Source organism: Talpa occidentalis, unplaced genomic scaffold (genome assembly GCF_014898055.3).
Source record: "Talpa occidentalis isolate TD23 unplaced genomic scaffold, MPIMG_talOcc4v2.1 talOcc4.11, whole genome shotgun sequence".
In the NCBI taxonomy this organism is placed as follows: domain Eukaryota; kingdom Metazoa; phylum Chordata; class Mammalia; order Eulipotyphla; family Talpidae; genus Talpa; species Talpa occidentalis.
In genome coordinates this window covers 45,961,354-45,982,577 of record NW_023601104.1, presented here as the reverse complement: position 1 = coordinate 45,982,577, position 21,224 = coordinate 45,961,354, and the positions used below count along the sequence as shown (strand labels likewise).

At 33.5% G+C, this 21,224-nt stretch overlaps 1 long non-coding RNA gene across 1 annotated transcript in view; it reads left to right on the top strand.

Moving 5' to 3' along the window:
- Positions 1-17,462, top strand: part of LOC119238248 (uncharacterized) — a 99,523-nt gene extending 82,061 nt beyond the window's left edge. The window contains exons 4-5 of the long non-coding RNA XR_005123507.2: positions 15,149-15,299; positions 17,348-17,462. This is a non-coding gene — a long non-coding RNA (uncharacterized LOC119238248). The remainder of the gene's footprint in view (positions 1-15,148; positions 15,300-17,347) is intronic.
- Positions 17,463-21,224: the final 3,762 nt, after the last annotated feature.

Genomic DNA, 21,224 nt, shown 5'->3' with positions numbered 1-21,224 from the left:
GAAAAAGAACATTTTAAATTAGTGAGCTAATTCTGTGTGGATACAGCAAACTACCTGATAATATGGATATGCTGGAGCTGTAACAATAATAATATCATGCAAAAAGTTATAATTTATCAAGCATTAAATGCCTAATATTATGCAAAACTGTCTAATATAGTTTTATTCCTCATAACTACTCTGTAAGTATACGTTAGCTTCTTCATTTTGTGTAATAAAAATCTGAAACTTAGTGAAGTTAAACGCTGGCCTTTAACTTTAACTTTAGTGAAGTTTAGGCTGACCTAAACTTACAAAACTAATTAATGTGGATACCAGATTCAAACCCAACCCAAGTGACTCCAAAACTGAAGTTCTTTATAAATACAGAACTGCTAAAGATGGCTTTAAATCAAGTAATTCTAGAAGATAGTTCAATTCAAACTTGTTCCTCCTTGTAAATACTTCAGAAATTCATGATACAAGTATTTGTTGGCTGCATCTTTCCTGTCAGTCTGTTCTAGTTACTCATGATTCATCAGTTACTATGTATTTTTTAATTTTAGTCTCTAATTCAGGTCACAGAGCAATTGTAACCTGATTAAAAACTAGTCCTATATCAATATTTGTCATACAGGAAAATATATTGTTGACTTTTCTAAGTGCTGAAAAATACTAGCCATCATAAGCAGCTATGCAAAACAACTTATAACCATGTACTTGCACCAAGATTAATATTTAATGTCTTAAGGAAAATATTTACATTTTAAAAATACACCATTCCAATCAAGTAGCAGATTTAAGTTAAAAGAAGGAAAGCATAATAAATATTGTCATTTCCTCAAGTTTAGTAGAACTTTCCTATTTTTTTTCAGTTTCACTTTTTAATCCTGAAGGCATTACTTCAGTGTGTATACATTTATGCTAATCATATACCACAGCCATGGGTTCTTCTATCAATATGAAATGTTTTGTACTTGCTGTTTTTGTGCATCTTGTATTGTTATGTGCAATATACAAAATAATGTGTCTAACTATGCCATTTATGCTTTTGAAAGAAAAAGCAAATTACTTACTGAAGAGAATGGCATTTGCATGCATGTGTGTCAGCTTTCAAGCCATTTCCTTCTACAAAATATTGCTTTCTACACTTAGAAAATGCATCCATCCATCAGTTACAAACCATTTCAAAGCACTTTATGAATCTACGGAGCAAAATGTACTTATCTTACATTGGCAGTGTCCCAGCTGTTACAAAATTGCTATTGTCCTAATACTTACAAGGCAATTTTAGCATCAGTTAATAATTTTACAGGATAGATAACTTCTAAAGCATTATAAAATGACAGACATTAAACAATAGCAACTTAGCATTTTTGAAACAGTTCATGACAGCTTAAAAACTAAAGTGATTTTAATGTATAGTCTATGCAGTTTTAGTTTCTCATTGACAATTCCTTTAAAAGATAAAAATGTGAAAATCCTTTTAAATAGTGGGTGAAAGAATAAAACAAATTTATCTTTAAAAGATATTCAGTAAAAATCTCAATTAGAAATAATGTCTCAAATCTTCCTGTACAGATAGTAGGTGACAAGAATTTGAATTTATTTAGGCAGAAAAAAATGATGGTATCATTTAATGGTAGGGTACCACAAAACAAAAAGGCATATCTATTCATTAAAGCTAATACAAAAAGAAAAATACAGCGAATAGCATTTTATATAAATCAGTATGCATTATTCCTAAACACTGTTTTCTATCAATCTTAGTTTAAAAGCTTCAGTTAAAGGAAAAATCTGGGTAAATGAAACACATATGTTCTCTGCTACTCCTTTCATTTAAGTTGTTGGGATAGCCATTCAACCCATATTGGGCTGGATATTTTACCATTCACCTTTGATAGCTAGTGCCTTGATGGTACAGAAAGAAAAATAGCTATAAACAAATTACATTAATTGGTAGTTTGATGCCTTATATGTACAGTCTCTTCAAGGAAAAAAAATGCTGTTGATAAGAACCAATGTGCAATAGATGCTATTTTCATAAATGGACTTATTAAGTAAAACCAGTTTTTCCATGAATGTTCACAAAGGCCATGCAATTGACCACATCATCAAAATATACCCCAAATTCCCTTAGTACTCAATTACCATCTTTTCCTCTATCACTGAGTACATTGATACTGCCTGGGTTCATTTCATAATTGTTAACCTCAGAAAATCAAATACAAGTTGAATTGGCAAGTGAGGTAAATTAGTTCACATGCCTAATTCTCCATAGAATGTTATATGTGTGTTTTAATACTGTCATTGTCTCAAAAGTTTGAATGATTTTAACCTTTTCATCATCTCAGAATACAGGATGTGTGCAACAGATGTTTGTTGACTGATCAGTTGACTGAATTGGTCCAATTCAATTGAGATTAACTATTTTAACCCATTAGTCATTTTTTTTACTGAAATTTTAAATTCCAGGCCTTTTTCTCAGTATCTTTATAGATAATCATTCTCAAAAGGAATCCACTTGACAGTCTTCAGATATCAAGCAGCTACTTGTAGCCAAAAATTAATTTGAGGAATATAAATTTATTAAAAAACTATTCTATCATATGTTAATTATAAACAGTTACATCTTTAATAAAATGATTCATTTTTTCATTAGTGATTTTTTTATTGAGTTAACATCAGTTTCTATTGCTGTTGCCCAAAACACCTGTAAACCACCACCAGAGTCCATTGTGCTCCCTCTCCAAAATCTTGCCCTCCTCCCCCTCTGGAAACCTCAGCTATGTAGTCAGCTTTCAAGGGTTAGTTTTTAAGCTGGTCTTTATCCAACCTTTGTTTGATTTTGCTACATTCCACATGTAAGTATATAATAATAATAATAATTAATATAAATCTGACAACTACAATGAAAATATAGTAAGCAAAGGTAATATCAGGTTTTGGTTTTTTTTTTGGCTTTCATCAAACTAACAGACTTACTTAAATCATCAAATATTTATTTACTTTTACCTTTGCTAACATTGTTGTTTCTTATTAACTAGTATTGAGTATAACAGATTCTATATAAAATAAAAAATACATAATCCTTGACAATGAGAAAAAGATTAAAGTTGAAATTTTAAAGCATAACTAAATTCAGCCATCTCTGAATCTCAATCTCAAAATGCTCATCATCTTTCCAATTTTTAACAAGAATGTATTTAATGGAAGTAGTGTGAACAGTGAATTCCTGTTTATAAAATCAAAGAAAAATCTACATGTTTGGGGGGAGTTCCACACAAGAGGAGTATAGTGGCAAGCCCCAATTTTCACAGTGAAGTAGCCTAAGACTTTCCATCATCTCTCATTACTGAGTTTAACATTTCAGTACATCCCAACATGTAGCCTTTGAAGTATGTTTGTAATATCTCTTTTCTTGAGTGGGTTTTCACTTCCTCCTCACATCATTATATGGCCACGCTCCATTACTGCCATTTATGTTTAAACCAAATGTGAAGACTCTAGTCCTGCTCTCAAAAGAGAGCAGACATTGGGCCTGCAGGTTAATGATCTGAGTTTATATCCTGAATTAAACCTGCATTTTAGTAGCTGGAGTGTAGATTACCCCATGGGGAATTTCTGCAGATTTTGAGCATATGACTAATAACATTCAATGGATATTTATAACATTGTTGAATCTCTAAAGCTAAAAACTTTTTGCTTATTTAGTTTTCTTTTCTAAATTCTAATATATACCAGCATCACATGAATTATTAATGTCAACAAATTACATTTTGAAATTATTTGTATTATTCCGATGCATATCAATAGGTTTTTACAAGAAATCCTAAAGAGCAAAATGTGTCCATTTAAACAGGAATAACTTAAAAGAGGTATTGGTGTGATGTACATTTGAATGTAACTCTAGATACCATATTATTTCCAAGAAATTCGTCCATAATTAGCATATCGGAAATGTCCTCTTAAGATTTCCCATTGCGGGCCTCCCCGGTGGCGCTGGGTTGCGAAGCTGCCAGCAACCTCTGCAGTGCCGGTTCGATCACCGGCTGCTCCCCCGCCACTGGAGGAGGGTCCCACATGGCACGCAGACCTCTCCTGCCGCCCGCTGCTCCCCTCAGCAGTGTACTTGGGTCCTTCTGCCTGCTCTGCTCCCCGCTCTGGCTCTGGTGAATTCTCTCACCCTACCGCGCTTCTGACTGTACCCAGTGCTTGTATAAACAAACAAACAAACAAACAAATAAAACATGCCTCTATTAAAAAAAAAAAAAGATTTCCCATTGCTTTTCCTATCTAGTTTAAAGCAGACCCAAACCTAAGGAGGAATGTGGACTATTCTGATTCCTGGAATCTCCTATATTCTGAAATTAACATGATCATGTACCTCTGAAGTTTGCTAAGAGTCACTCTTTCCAGACTAGCCCAGACCATTTCACTGAAACTACCATTTTGACGTTACCCTAAAGTCTACTGATGGGAAAGTGTCTCTGTTTGGTATGAATGCATCTTGTTAGAAATAAGTGATCAACCCTTTTAGAAACTTCACACAGCTCTGGCTTGACCCTAATTCCACAATAACACAAACTGACTTTCTATAGGTAATAGCTTTACAAGTATGTCTAATCTAACCCTTAGAACACTTACCTTTCATTTATTCAATTAGGTGTTAACATTTAAGAATGTACTTTAGTGCCAGAATTCTTGGATTTAAATTCTGTTCTAGCCTTTTGACTATTTGTCACATTTGGAAAATTGCTTGACCTCTCTAAACACCCAAGCTTATTTGGAAAATGAGGATGATGATGATGGTGGTGATAATGATTTGAATTACCTGATAAAATTCATATAAAGCACTTTGAATACTGTGTGATGCATATCAACCACTCAGTACAAACTAGTTATTTTTAACATGTTTGGTATCATCATTTCCTGACTATTCTGTATTCTTTATCAGAGTGAACCAGATATCCATTTAACACAGTACAACATTTTTGTTAATATTCTCAAACCAACTAGGAAATAATATACTGAGCTGAATACATAGGACAGGGAAATAATCTTACTTCAAAAATTTTTTCTATCACTAATATCTCCTAAAGCTATTTCCAAATTGGGAATTGTTCAGATTTTTCTTACCTCAAAAGAGAGCATAAAAATTAAAATCAGTCGTTGTTTATAACTGTATGTATGTTTGCATAGTACATAATATAAAATATATGACATAGGATTCAAGTAAAAGTTTATATAAAACTCAGAATTGAAAGAAGCATGAAATTCTTAAAATTTGGGCAGGATGACCAAACCTTTAGAAATTAATGGGACTGGTTTCTACTTTTGTAGGCTTTTTAAAAGCACATTTCTACTTTTCTTTTTAGTATATGTGCTGCCGAAGCAAACACTCTACTTTTCTTTTTAGTATTGCAAGTGAAGATATTGATGCTGTAATTTCTATTTAATCCATTAAACTTCTATTATTTTTTTAAAGTTATGTAAAATTTATTTTGGGACTCATTTACTTTTGGGGGGCTCATTTGTTTTGTGTCTGTAATTTCATGTACTTTTTTTAAAGATTTTTTTATTTATTCATACAAGAACTGGGGTGTAAGCCACAGGGGCAGGAGGTAAGAGGATTCACCAGAGACAGAGTGGGGATCAGAACAAACAGATATACTGAAATCTGCTGATTTACACTGCTGAGGGGAGCAGCAGGCAAGACAGGAGAGGTCTGCTGTGCCATGTGGGTTGCTCCCTGGCTGGCTTGGGATTGAACTCATGCTGTAGTGGCTGGCAGCAACTTGATAGCACTGTCTTTAACCCCTGCACCACCAGGGAGGCCCCAATTTCATGTACTTTTTTCCTCCAAATTGTGGTCTAATAATAAATTCAATCCATTGTTTCATTTTCTTCTTAAACATTAAAAATTGACCCCCCAATCATAAATATTTATGCTAATATTATTGTAGTAAAATTAATTAAAAATGTAAGGATAAACTCAATCTTAAGCAAATATACTGTAGATCAAAACAGGATCCCCAAATACAGAGTGGTGGATAACTTGAAAAACAAAAGAATTACACTGAAAAAAATATACTTATAACTGCTTATGTTAACAGTTAAAAAAATTCATTATACAAATGAATTTGTTCCAGAGAACCCTTTGAAAGCATCTTTCTGATTATGTTAGTACTATATAAAATGTTATATAAATTGATGTCTGAAAAGGTGTTAACATAGTGTCTGACCTATAGTAAGTTCTTAATATATGTTAACTATTATCATTTTTCATCACATTGTAGAAACCTGCTCTATGAAAAATGTTATTTTTTCATTATTTGTTTTCATCTTGAATATAAACTCCTTGATGAAGTGAAACAGAGTACACTTGTTTTGTGTGCTAGGAATATGCTGAATAATTATTATTTTAGATTCTTCTCCCACCTAAACATGCCCCCTCCTAGTTTAATCATAACTCTACTACATATTGCTATTTTAATATGATGAGTAACATTCCATTCTCATCCTATGTTTAGCTGTATAAACATAGTAATATAAGCTTTTCTTAATTATAATTAATATTGTTAAATATTTCTAATGTAACATTTACTAATAAAAAATTCAATGAACATTTAATTGGCTACTAGAAATATAAGAGAGAGGAACTGTACTGCTCCTTTGATGGAGCAGCTAATTATGGTTGTAGGATTGGTAGTGCTATTCTCATACATGGACAATAACCAGTAAAACTAAAATATGTTTTTGTTGTTTGCATTGTTTTGCTGTTATTTTTCTCAAGCATAAACACATAATTAGGCAAGATAATTTCACAAGAAATTTATAATTGTTTCATCTTTTAAAATATAATAAATATCCTAATTGCAACTATTCACCTCAAATTAAGTCATACAAAATTATTGTTATAGTAATCGGCACCTCCAAAATAAGAAAATTGCTATTTCCCACCTATAATGTAATCTTGAAAAAAGAAAAGTTTTTATTAGAAATAGCAATATCAAGATTGCATGTAAAAGCAACAGATATCTTCAAGATTAGTGTCCTTTTTTCAGTGAATTCAATCAGTTTATTGTTCAGTATGAATATGCAATTTTCAACAATATTAAAAAATATAATCCTGTGAAAAAAATGCAAGTCTATTCTTACCATCTCAGCATGCACACAGAAAAAAATCATACTTCAAAAGTTAAGTGCAGGGCGTCCCTGGAGGTTCGAGGCGTTAAGCACAGCACTATGAAGCTGTCCAGAGCATCCGCACCATGAGTTGGATCCCCAGCCAGCCAGGGAGCTGCTCACATGGTGCAGCAGACTTCTCCTGTCTCGCCCACTGGTCCACTAGTCCCCTCAGCAGTGTATTTCAGTCAGTCTGCCTGTTCTGTTCCCCACTCTGTCTCTGGTGAATCCTCTCACCACCACCCTGCATCTCTGGCCTGTACTGCAGTTCTTGTATGCATAAATAAATCTTTAAAAAAATAAATAAAAGTTAAGCACACGTGAAAATTAGAAAATTAAAGCATGATGCTTTCAAAGCAAACATTTCTAAATTTTCTCTTTCCTGTAATTGCCAAAATGTCTTTACATTTAACTATAAAGTTAAAACAAACTCTAGCATTGTATGAGTTATATTCTACTACTAAATATCCATATATATTACTCCATTTGCCCACATTCAGTGTTACATTTAAATGAAAAATGTGTTTAAATTTATCACAATTCAAAGGATGAAGCTAGGATTGCAATGATAAAAGTCATGTTTTATGTTTTCTCCAAGAATTTTTCTAAACATGAAGGTTCAAGTCATGAATAGCCTTTTTAACTATATGCACTCAAGTCACAATATATTTTTTAATTACCATCTTCCTATAGAAGATGAGTATGATCTTTAGGTAGAATTTATATATGATGACTTTTCATTTATGATACAAAAAGCAAAGTGAAAAATTTAAGGTAAACTACTTGGGCAAATTTTTTCATAGAATTGACAAACCTTTCAAAAACAAGCAGGAAGGGAAATTTTGATAGACTTTGTTCTTCATAGATCACCCTTCCATACTTCTTTAATCCTGTAGTCAAGGTGATTTGTGATGGATCAGCTTCAAAAACTCAACAAAATATCCACGGTCTAAGTGGTGTTTGTTACATAGTATAGGGACAAGTGATAGGTAAGATATTAACCTGGCAGGACATTACAATGTAACCAGGAACATAAAGAGAAACTTTGGGGAACTAACATGGGAGGATATCAGGTATTAAGATGTATAGAGCAGTCTACATGTGTCCAGTGGTATCATCTAAGTACCACTCAGCACATCTTGAGAGGTGCACATATGAATAAAGGATAAAGTGAATGCCACCAACAGAAGGAGGGTATAAACCGAAGCATTTTCTATCAGATTAGATAATTAAAAAAAAAAAGTATTTCTGTCTCTAGGGGCAGAAATCAAGAAAGAAAGACAGAATAAAGGAAAATTCTTGAAATCAATCTGTTCATCCTTTCTCATCATTTCTTCACCCCCCAAAGAGTGAGGAAGCTAACATAATAGAATGTAAGAGTGTGCAAGTGTGTGAGTAAATGTTAAGTTACATAGACTGTTTCAGTTTCATCACACTTGTTTAAGTGATGGTGGTCTGAAATTACTGTTGAGCTCAGTTGACATTGAAAGTATTTCTCAAATACTTAATATAAATTAACCGAGGCAAATTCACTAAGACTTAAGTTTTGCCAGGATTTTAAAGGACTTTGAAAAAATTAACTTAGACTTATAGAAGAATTATATAAATAGTATAGGAATTTTTAATACCCTTCACCCAGCTTCCCATAATGTTAACATCTTATTACTAGTAAGATCATGTGGCCTTAATTCAATTAGTAAAACCAAGAAATTAACAATGATCCCATATCATTAACTAATGTGTAGACCTTATCATAATTTTACCAGATTTTCCACTAATATCTCTTTTTTACTAGCTTAGGATCCAGTCTAGGGTATGATGTTGCAGTTGATTGTCCTTTCTCTTTATAGTCCTTAAATCTGTGCTAGTTCTTCAGTATTTCATTTTTTTGCCACCTTTGAAAAGTACACTCCAGATATCTTAGATTGTCCAATTTGTGTTTGTCTTGTGCTTTCTCACAAGTAGTTTGATGTTATACTTTTTGTGGCTAAAATTATACAGAAGTGGTGTTACATCCTTCTCAGTACATTATACAGTGGGATATATGTTGATACTGTGTCTTATTACTGGTAATGTTAACTCTGACCACAAGGTTAAATGATGTTTTCCAGGCTTCTCCATCATAATGTTAACATTTTTTCCTTTGTAACTGATAAGTGAATTGTGAGGAAATACATTTAAACTAAATAAATATTGTACATCTCATTTATTTTCACATGCACTCAACATTTTGTAGATAGATATAGCAAATTTACTGTGGTATTTATTCAATGAAAACTTCCTACACCCCTTATTCCTTATAGTTTTATTAATATTTTATGTAAAGGGGAGCCATCTCTTTATTTTTTCCATTTGTATGTTCCATCCCATAGATTTGTGTGCAGTTATTTTAATCTAAGGATTATGTTTCACATCTAGCATTATATTATTTGGTTTGTTCTCTAATTGGACCAACTTTGGCCATTTGGGAGTTCTTTAAACTTGATGTTTGAGATGTGTCCATAACTCTCTGAGTACATATAAACCTCCTATTATACTTGACATTTATCTCCTGTTTTTCCTGCCCTGATTCTTCCTAGCCTTAACCATTTCTTAAGGAATCCTGGTATTTCTTATTGAAAAATAATACTTAGATATTAAGATCTAAATGCTAAGTATGCTTGTTGCTATTAGGATGTCATTGTTTCTAGACCCTCTCAGAGAAGAGAGCTAGGGAATATATAGAGATACAGTAACACATGAATACACATACCTCTTTATGTGTATCTAGTCATCTGTGTATATATATATATATATATCTCAAAAATATATCAAAAAATACTGATATTTTTATCCCAATTTAGCATTAGAAGGTTCATTTTAGTGTTTCCTCATTTTCATTGATAACCTCTGTCATTGAAAAATGTGATTCTTGTGATTCTTGTTATTAACAATGTATTTGTCTACTTGATCAAACTAATATAACATAAAATAGTTTCGGGGCCTCCCCGGTGGCACAGCGGTTGAGCGCTGGGTTACGAAGCTGCCCGTGGCCTCTGCGGCGCCGGTTCGATCCCCGGCTGCTCCCCGGCCACCTGAGGAGGGTCCCACATGGCTCGCAGACCTCTCCTGCCGCCCGCTGCTCCCCTCAGCAGTGTACTTCGGTCCTTCTGCCTGCTCTGCTCCCCGCCCTGGCTCTGGTGAATTCTCTCACCCTCCCGCGCTTCTGACTGTACCCAGTGCATGTGTAAACAGAACAAACAAAACAAATAAATAAAGAAATAAACATGCCTCTAAAAAAAAAAAATAAATAAAAAAATAAAATAAAATAAAATAAAAATAGTTTCATAATTGTTCATTATACCTAAAAAATAGATTTACTAAACTCATTATAACATTTGTGTAAAGCTTATTTTTTGTTTGTCTCTTGTCAAAATACTTTCTAAAGTTACTTATTCTTTTATTCCCACTCTCATCAGTGTGGTTATTTTATTAATTTATCATAAAATTAGGTTCACTTTTTACTATTTGTTTACATTTTCAGTTCTCCTCACTTCCTGGATTATTTAATCATGTATTTATTGGGGATATATATGAAACAATATCTCTTTGAGGAGACATTTTGGATTTGATTCTAAGAGTAAGAGCTAAATAAGAAATATATATATATATATTCACAAAAGTGTTGCTTCTCCTTTAACCTCATACCATGTTCCATTGCCTCATCCCTTTCTTACAAGTAGTCCCTGTCTGTAACCAATTTGTTGTATCCTTCTCTGTGTCTTTTCTACAAATCAGCAGATATGTATATATTCTCTTATATGTTCTTCTTGCTTATATGGTCACATTCTTTTTGCACTTTGCTTTTTTTTCACGGAAAAGTATATACTGAAAAAAATACCATTCTTATTTACAGATACATTGCACTCCATTATATAGATGTACCATAATTTATTTAATTACTGTATCTAGGCATTTAAGTTGTTTCCAATCTTTTGCAAGTACAATAAAAAAATTAAAGAATTCCCAGAAAAGAATATGCTCCTATGTCCTCAGGATATAGCTAGGAAATCTTTAAGAATCTTAGACAGGAGCCTCCCTGGTGGCGCAGCGGTTGAGCGCTGGGTTGCGAAGCTGCCTGCAGCCTCTGCAGCGCCGGTTCAATCCCTGGCTGCTCCCCGGCCACTGGAGGAGGGTCCCACATGGCGCGCAGACCTCTCCTGCCGCCCGCTGCTCCCCTCAGCAGTGTGCTTCGGTCCTTCTGCCTGCTCTGCTCCCGGCTCTGGCTCTGGTGAATTCTCTCACCCTCCCGCGCTTCTGACTGTACCCAGTGCTTGTATAAATAAATAAATCATAAATAAATAAATAAATAGATAGATAGATAAATAAATAAATTCCTTGTATTAAAAAAAAAAATCTTAGACAGATAGGGCACTGAAAACATGGCACCTCAGAAGTTACAAGTTTGGAGCAATCTGTGATGGTAGGTGAGTGCCTGATAAGTAAGGCATCCAAAATTTCCACATGCTTAATCCCTGAAAAATACGGGTAAATAAATAAAAGGAGAACTAGGGCCACGGCAGTCTGAAAGATGCAACTATTTTGTAACCAGAAGCAAGGCCAACTTCACAGTCAGAAGAAGATTCCAGAATAATGTTCAAATGGGCCAGCCCCTCAGTGGAATTCACTGAGAAAAGCTAGTTTCCAGGTGAACTGAAGTTCCTCTCGACAGAGAGAACAGGACCTAGAGAATGGCACAAAACACTTGTTTCATAAGCTTTGTTCTGGAAAGCTTCCATCTCAGAAAGCAGGTAGGGAAAGACAATCTCTTTGAGGAGACTCTTTGAGGAGACTTTTTGTATTTGAAATCAAATGAATGTTACCTCATGGAAACTATTTTATTAGGTGGTGTTGTATAACAAATTACCCTAAAAATTAGTGGCTTAAAACTACAAACATTAGTTGCCTCAAAATAGCTATTGCCTTAATAGCTCAGGAATGACTAAGCTGGATGGTTATAACTTTGGGTCTCACATGAGATTGCAAATAGAATGTCAGTCTGGGCTTATGTCATCTGATGTCTTGATTAGGGCTTCAGTGTCTGCTTTCAAGCTCACTCCCACAGCATTTAGTGGGAGACTTGTTTCCTCACTAGCTATGGACTGTTGGCCTCAGTTCCTTGCCATATCAGTCTCTCTATGGACATTTTGAGTATTCTCATCAGGTGGCACGTGGCTTCCCCCCAGCGTGAGCGACACCAGAGAAGGAACTAAGAGGAAACTATAAGGCATGTATGTGCTAATCTCAGAAGTTAAAGATTGTCACACTCATCTTAATTTTTCCTTTATAAGCAAAGCATTAAGTAGTTAACATTCAAGGGAAGGAGACTGAGCCTCCACTTTTTGAAGAGAAGTGTATCAAAGAATTTGTGGATATATCTTACTATGATAACAAAAAATCTTAAACTGAGCTACCTATAATTAAACTAAAATTTCTTTTCTTTGTAAATAGACCTTAGACTTCAGAGCAAGATCAGTACATAATAAAGGAAGCTACTTCTTAAAATAGGTTACATGTAAATTGTCAACCCTGTTACAGGGTAAAGATAGATCTTTGGGAGCCGAAATGCTGAAAATGTGTATATAAATTCTCAAATAGCTTTTTAAAAGTGGAATCTCTACAACCTCTATGAAGTCATTAATGGCATTCCCTCTTTTTTTATCTTTACTACCAATAAGAATAGAGAAAGGTATAACTTCTCATTTCTACAATTCTTAAATTTTACAATATAAAATACCTTAGGTTTAATAATAATAAACATTGACAGGAAGATGTGAATTTGAATATACCTCAGTTTGAATTTCACTCGTAGTCATTTATTAGTTTTGTGTAGAAGTTTCTTTATACAAGTTTCTTACTATATGCAAATAGGAACACTAATATTCCCTTTGTTCTGCCACTCAATACTACATAAATATAATTATATTTAGAGATAAACTAAGCATTGATTTTTCTAACACTTACTCTGGTTAGAACTCTGCAAAGTGTTACACGTGAAGAATACAATCAAATGATGTCTGGAGACAAACCCTTGGCCATCTTCAAGTTGAGAAAAGGAATTAATGAAATGCTTATTAGTGTTGAGCCTCAGAATGCAGTTTTTTAGTTATCAAAGGAAGACTTCTGAGCTTTAAGAATTCTGATACTGAACTCAGACAATCTTGATTGATTCCATAGTTACTAGTTCTGTGACATTGGACAAGCCAGTAATTTCTCTGTGGCTCATTTTTACCATTTATGTAATAGACATAACAGTTCCTTTTTCTTAGGTTTTTTTGGGAGGACTAAATGAGTTAATACATTAATTAGATGAAAACTTGGAATATAGGAAGTACTAAATACATGTTAACTTATCTTCATTATGATTGTGTATTATGATTATTGTGGCAGACATTTTACTCTTGTCATGAGGAAAAAATAGATTTAAATATTAAAAACAAAACAAAACACTGCTGTTAATTCCAGTGATAATTTAAAATAATTTCCCATGGGCTTTTGTGAATTATTAGAAAAAGTAAGGAAAGATTTTAATTTTTTTTAATCCCTCGTCACTTGAAATGGAGAGGAATCTCCAAAAGAGGCTAAATGTTGTATGCAGGTAAATGCAGAATGAGAAATGTTAAAATCTATTTCAATATTTATGAATCTGGATGAGATGTATAATTAGCTATTAATCATTTTGAGGCCAACTGAACAGAATGCTTTGAGGAGAGAAGAAATACTTATAGCTGCTTCTGTGGTTACATCCCAGAGCAATCAGGCTCCCTGTCTCTCCAGCCCTTTGTCCTCAGTATTCCCCATGTCCCTTAAGTCTCTTCCAATATCACTCCAAATGTGCTAATCACTGTCCAGAATTATCAACCATTTACTTAGTTCCAGTGATATACTGAGACCTTCAATCAGAGTTGAAGTTCCAATGTTTGAGAGAACTTGCCAAGAGGCTATGTATTACTGTATAGCTAGGAAAGCTTATTCTAAACTATCAGAAAGTAACTTTTCTTCATGTACTATTTTTTTTAAAGATTTATTTATTCATGCATATAAGAACCAGGTACAGGCCAGATGTGCGGGAGGGTGAGAGGATTCACCAGAGACAGAGCGGGGAACAGAACAGAGAGACTGACTGAAACACACTGCTGAGGGGAGCAGCGGGTGCGACAGGAGAGGTCTGCTGCACCATGTGGGACTCTGCCCTGCAAGCCAGGATCAAACCGGCGCTTCAGAGGCTGCAAACAGCTTTACAGCGAGGCACTCAACTGCCTGCTCCACCAGACCCTGTACTATTTTTTAGAAAGCTTTATTCAACTAAGAATTTTACACAAAAGCAAAAACCAACTTAAAATATACAGTCATTCATTACTGAAAAATTATGGAAGTTAAGCAGGGAAATTTCTTTTTCTTTTTAAAGATTTTATACATACAAGAGCTGGGGTACAGGCCAGAGATGCGGGGAGTAAGAGGATTCACCAGAGACAGAGTGGGGAACAGAACAGGTGGATTGATTGAAATACACTGCTGAGGGGAGCAGCAGGTGAGACAGGAGAGGTCTGCTGTGCCTGAGCAGGAAAATTTTTAAAGTAACAAGTTTCCACAATGCAGTGATAGCCTCTCCTGGTCAGCGGAATTCTAGAGTTCTACAATATAAAGTATCTTAGGTTCAATAATAATAAACCTTTGAGAAAGAAGTAACCTAAGTGAACAATGCCTCAACTACACGGGAATATCAGTCAGACTGTAAATATCACTTCATCTGCCTGAGATTATGAGAATGGTCAAATTTACAAAAATACTGAAGTTATTGCTAGATCTTAGTGTATACATTTTATTGCACACTTCATGTTTTCCTTAAAATTCAACTTCTGATATTCTCAAGGAGACCCTGTACTTGTTTTCAGGAACAACTTTCATTTCTATATATTTTTAATTATTGCTTATTTTACAGAAGTTCAGTGAGGGAGACAACACGACACCAGTATTACTGCCTTTTTCTTTCATCTCTTCTGGTCCTTCAAGAAGTGAAATGGGTGCTGAAGACTAACTGACTGGGGAATTGAAGATAGAATCTCTGCCCAACTCCAAATGAAACTTTGATGGTATTACACAATTTAATGCTTTAAAATAATTTGTACTAAAATGTTAATGATGTCCATGTAATATTTTCATTTTAATGACATGTACTAGTGCCTTAGTTTAATAGAAGGATAAAGAGTTTTTTTGTTTTTGTTTTTGTTTTTTGTTTTTTTTTCACTGAAAAAGTCACTGTGAGAGATTGTATGGATGGTATAATCTTATGGTGAATGACAATTGACCTTCATGTTATGGAACCAATTTTGTGCCTTTAGTTCCTAAACATGAAGGAAATCACTTGTACCTTAAACTATAATTTTCTTATCCTCTGAAAAGCAGTCACTGGACTAATAAAAAGCCCCTGACTCTTATACTTCTCTGCAATGACTGAAAGAATTACTTTGCTTTCAGGCATAATTCTTTAATCTCCAAATAGGCATTATATATCACATTCTAACTTTGAATCTATTATTTAAAAAAAGGAGCTTCAAGGAGTTCAAAAGTAAAATTACCAAATCTGAATCCTTGATATTCAGAAGAAAAAATATAGTCAAAAATCCTCGTTCCTCTTAAAAAAAATGACTTTCCTTAATTTGAAATGATAGTGGTTTAGCATATGATTCTACTAAGTTCCCTGAGGATAGTAAAGTTATATTCTTCAGTGGGATAAAACAGAAGAGATGTTTTTCTAGTGCAGCAGTAGCTGGCAACAAGAAAGTAACAGGTACTGTGGCAACAAGTCAAGTAGGCTAATTTCAAAACTAAGATAGAGTTAGAGTGGAAGACATAGTAGCCCAATGAGTAAAACGATTTTTATGAAAAATGATTAAGTCTCATTTAAAATAAAGCTTTTATGGCAGTAATTCTTAGCTTATTAATTTACATACACTATAATTCTGAAACAGTATATTTTACAACTGGGTCTATGGGAGGTTCTTTATGAAGAGAGCAAAACGTTCCCAATTTCATTTCTTACCCTTCTTGTGTGCATCACTCATCATAGAAGAATGTGTTCTTATGCTGAGGTCTTTCTGTTTAAGAAAAAGAATAAGCTTCTCAGGCTAGAGATGTACCTGTTCTAGAAATTGAACCATTTAGATAGAAGTCACTGTCTGTGACTTTTAAGGATTTTTAAAAGGCAACTTGAATTGCTGCCCATTCTACTGAAATGAAGGAGAGAGAACCCTACTCTTCTTGAAGGCCTCAGTGTCTCCAACTAGAGGCACCAATTTGAAATATTTCAAAATTTAATTAAGAAAACAGAAAAAAAGCAGAACTGTGGTTGGTGAGATGTAGCCAAGATGACTGGGCTAACATGATCATATGTACCCTCTCTCTGCTCAGGTTTTCTTACTATCAACTTAGACTTAACAAACCTCAGTCAGTTCAGAGCCTATTGAAAATATCAAATTTTTATCCCAAGATATAACATTGATATTTTTAAAATACAAAAACAGTCTATTTCACAATATTCTATAAAATTGTGATGTCATCTTACTCGTTTTTTATTTAATGTAACTGTCTATAAAATGGAAACCTAGATTTTGTTTTAATGATTTTAATTTTTTAAAAAAGATTATCCTTTTGAGGAAAACAAAGATATGATATCAAACGATCTTGAAAATATAATGCCTTTGGCTATTTAAAGAGACTGAAATTTTGTTAGTAGACTTTTAATCATTTAAAACAATGAATAGAGTATCTTCTATTCATTTTCAATAGAACAAGGGAGTATTAAAACAAGACCATTCCATCAGAGAAGCTTGATTATTTCCTCAGTGTTTTAAATTATGCATATGATTGGTGACACAAATACATGTTTAAGTGGTTGCAAATTTAAAAAATCAATATTCCCAAAGAACTAAAATTATGCCCAATCATAAATAACAAATTAATTCACCTGCATATTTTGATCTACAACTTACCCTATGAACACGAACATTTTATAAAAGGGAAATATCTTTTCACGTCAACTTGTGTTCATTATATTTCATGCAAATATAGTTCAAATCAAACATAAGCCTTTTCAAAGAGGAAAAAAATAAGAATTGTTAACTATTCTTTTCTTTCCCAGATGATCTGGTGTGATATGTGGACTGCCATGTTGCACCAAACCCACAGCAACCAGGACTCCATTGTTCCCCAGGGAAACGTAGCCTATGCGGGAATGTGATGGTGTGCTCTGCAAGGAACGTGGAAAATAGCGTATGTCACTACTGTACAGTATACAACAGACAATTATGATTCAACTGTCCAAATTATAATCAGTTTGACAAATGTCCACAAGCGTCTTCATTCTATTTTATATTTTCCCTAAGACAAGGCAATCACACAACCAGACAATTCCATCAGGGAAGCTTGTTAGCTGCTTAGTCTGTTAAACCCTGGTTGCCATAGCATCTAGAGTTGAAAAAGCTGCAGATTGGCATGAAAAAGCATGTCGACAATTGCCCTGTCACAGCATGCAAGCCAGGTCTGCTCAAAGGCAGCACACTACAAGTTTTCTTTCCCAGTTTGCACTACCCCATGCTGTTTAATAATATCCATTTACTGGTATTGGGATTGATCTAGCACAGTGTAAAATTCACATCTAGTGAGACTTTGCTTTTCACATGGAGTGAAATTCTTTAACAAATGGGAGTATGGCAATTAATTTAGAAATGTAATACTGTATATGCTATAAGAAGTATATTTAGATTTAATAGAGAAACTGTCCAAAATTTTAATGCACAGTTCTTGAAAGAGCCAAGTAGTTTTACTTGGCAATTTTTCCAGTTGACTTTCTAGTCATTTCTGAAGCCTAGTTAGTCATACTTTGGAGATGACAGACAGCATTCAAAATTTGGTACATTTTTAAAAAGTGTTTTAATCATGCCATAGTTATTTCTTCTTTATGTGCATGGTATAATTTAATTAAGGATATACATTTCTAAAATAACTATAATTTAATTAAATATTAATATCATGAACAGTGAAATTATAGTCTTGAGAGCAATGTGCATCAGTTTTTTTCCAGGGGGATCATATACTTAATGGTGATAGATTACTATGTATTATTAAGAAAGTGGATTTCTACCAAAGGTAATTCAAACACCTGCCAACTCTCATATTTATACAGTAAATGATTTTAAAGAAAGCAAGCATGTTTACAAACAATATTAGCTTACTGAAACAACAAAAATATCAAAGTGTTTTCATAAACTCTGAACTTTAGAAAATAGTTTTTGTTGAGAAGTTTATACTTGTATTATTCAGTTTTTTCTTCTTCCAATATCACCTTCTATTCTGTCACTCAATTTAGTTTTCCTTCAGTGCCACAAAGAACAAATTTTCTTTCAGTGACACTAAAGAGCAAATTAAGCAAGCAGACCAATAAGTATTTCAAATATAGGTGTTTTCTATATTTTCTATAATGCTTTTTCTTTCCATTGATATCCAATAATTTTTAATACCATGACATTTAACTAAGTAGAAATTACCTCATTTTAAGCTTACACATTAAAAACTTGATAGTTTACCAAAACACTAGGGAAGTTAATATTTACACTAAAACAAAATCACTGAAGTAAATGATTATTTTTCATATTCCTGAGCTATTTGAAGATCTCTTTTCCTATACAAGATTTTTCTAAAGAGAATAATCAAAATATAACAACTATATTTTATGTGTCTACGTAGATGTAGCTATACCAATATGAAAATGGTGTCGTTGAGTGACCCTCTCAAACTACAATTTTAAATCCTTCATTTTCTAGGAATTCTCAAATATCTCAAAATCTTGGGATAATACTTGCCTCACATATGGTGTCCATGAATGTGTTTTCTTATACCACATCTTCCAGTTAAAAAAATGAGAGAAAAGCTGTTTACTTGTTAAAGGTCTTTTTATAAGTTTTGATGACTCAAAAACACCTTCATTTTAACACATGAAATTTGGCAAAGAACTTAACCATGTTACCATTTGAAAGACTTTGATATTTTGAAAAAGACTTAAAAACAACAGAGAGATTGAAACTTAAGTTGGCTTTTGTGTTTAGAACATAATTTCCTCAAGTGTTTCTTTTATATTAAGGTTTTACTACTGAAAGTTATCTCCCAGAATTCTGTAATAAATCAAAGCTGTAGTTTTCCTGAATGAACAATGGTCACTAGAGTCACAAACTTTACCTACCAAGTTAGAAAAAAAAAATATATTGGTATAAGATTACAGTAGTCTAAATAAATAAATGTGTATGTCAAACATTTTTTAAAATGTTGAAACAAAATTTCATATTACATTTTTCTGGAAAGATTGTATTTAAACTTTTGTTTGTTTCTAACTTCCTTAATTCCTTTGCAGGAAGGTTCAATGCAATTCTCTAAGTTGGATTAAAGGAAGTACCACCTCTTAATCAGTTTTTAGAGTATACATGCATTGGGTAGCATGGAAATGATCATATATCCTTTAACTCAGAGTATCCTTGCCTTAGTCAGGATACATCAGGTCTTCCTTGTCACCCAAATGTTGCCTTTGTCTCTGACTTACAAGTAAGTGTTAATCTTTACAACTGTGATGTATTGATACATCCTTTACCACTACATTTAAAAGAATAATTACATATTTCCCTTTTATACCTGATTTATTTCCTATTCATCTACTCTGAAATTGGAAATTAAATTATTCTTTCTGGATTGCATAGAATATTTACATATCATTATTACTTTTGTACATTCACTACAAATAATCTACTTAGCAGTCATTTCAATTACTTCCAAATTGAAATTATACAAGAAAATGTCAATAAAGCACATATTCCATAAAATGAAAAATAAACCTTGACTTGTGGTAGTTAATAGGTGGTATCTTGCAATGTCATTAGTTCCTTTCATAATACAAAAGGTAAATGTCATAATAAAGATATTACATTGCTACATTTTGTAAAATTTCTGCACCCCCTCTATTTGCCAAATGAAATACTAACTGGCACAAAATGTAGGTTTCATATAAGCACATACATTCTTGTGTAAGGTAGTTCTTGTTTTTCTGGATGATTTTGCCTTATTCTGAAATTCTCTTCACCTGACTGAAAGCACATTAACTGCTAGATAGGCATCACACTGATGTCTCCATGCTGTAGCATACAGCCGTGAATTTGCTACGATCTGTTTAATCAGCAGTGTATTGATTTTCCGCAGCTTTCCTTCATTTTAGCCCCATAGCAGGCTTCTGTAATTTCCTTTGGACAAAGTGTAACCAAACTGTGCTAAGTGATGTTGATTTGCAGCAAAAGTAAAGGGGTAAATATAAATTAACAAGCTATAAACATTTTACAAGTGGGGAGTCAATAAAAACAGTGTCTGCAGTTTCTTTAAAAAAAAATGATTTGAAGCAGATTGTTAACAAACGTGTCCAAAGAAACTGACATGAGTCTGAGAATAATTTTTGCGCTTTGTGATTAAGAATTGATCAGTCTAAAAGCCTCGGATGCAACTGAATCACCCATAAGCTGCTGGCCTGAAAAGGCTCAGCAGGGGCTGGTATTTGTTTGTTAAACTCCCATGATTCCAAGTAGATAATTGGTCTGTGAAGTTCATGGCAGAATCTGAATTTGCTTTCTTGCTTCCCAGCTGGCTGAGCACTGGTTTATAGACTTCTGTGTACAAATTTAGCCAGCAGCAAACCTCACATCTTTAATATAAAAGGTGTTTTGTTGTGTTTTTCAGGTGCTGAGTGGAAAGCCCACACTCCAGAAGCTCATTAAAAGGGCCAAGTTACAGTACAGGTTTATTTCTGTCACAGCGTTTCTGAAAACAGTGACAAGGATTAATATGTTTCTTTAGTACTGGAAAAAGCCTGACACAATCCCTTGTGAATTTGATCATCTGTTTCATTGCCTGTACAAGATTCAATCTCCTATTATATCCTGAAGTTACAGCTGTAAACTAATGCTGGTAAGAATTCATAAGTTATT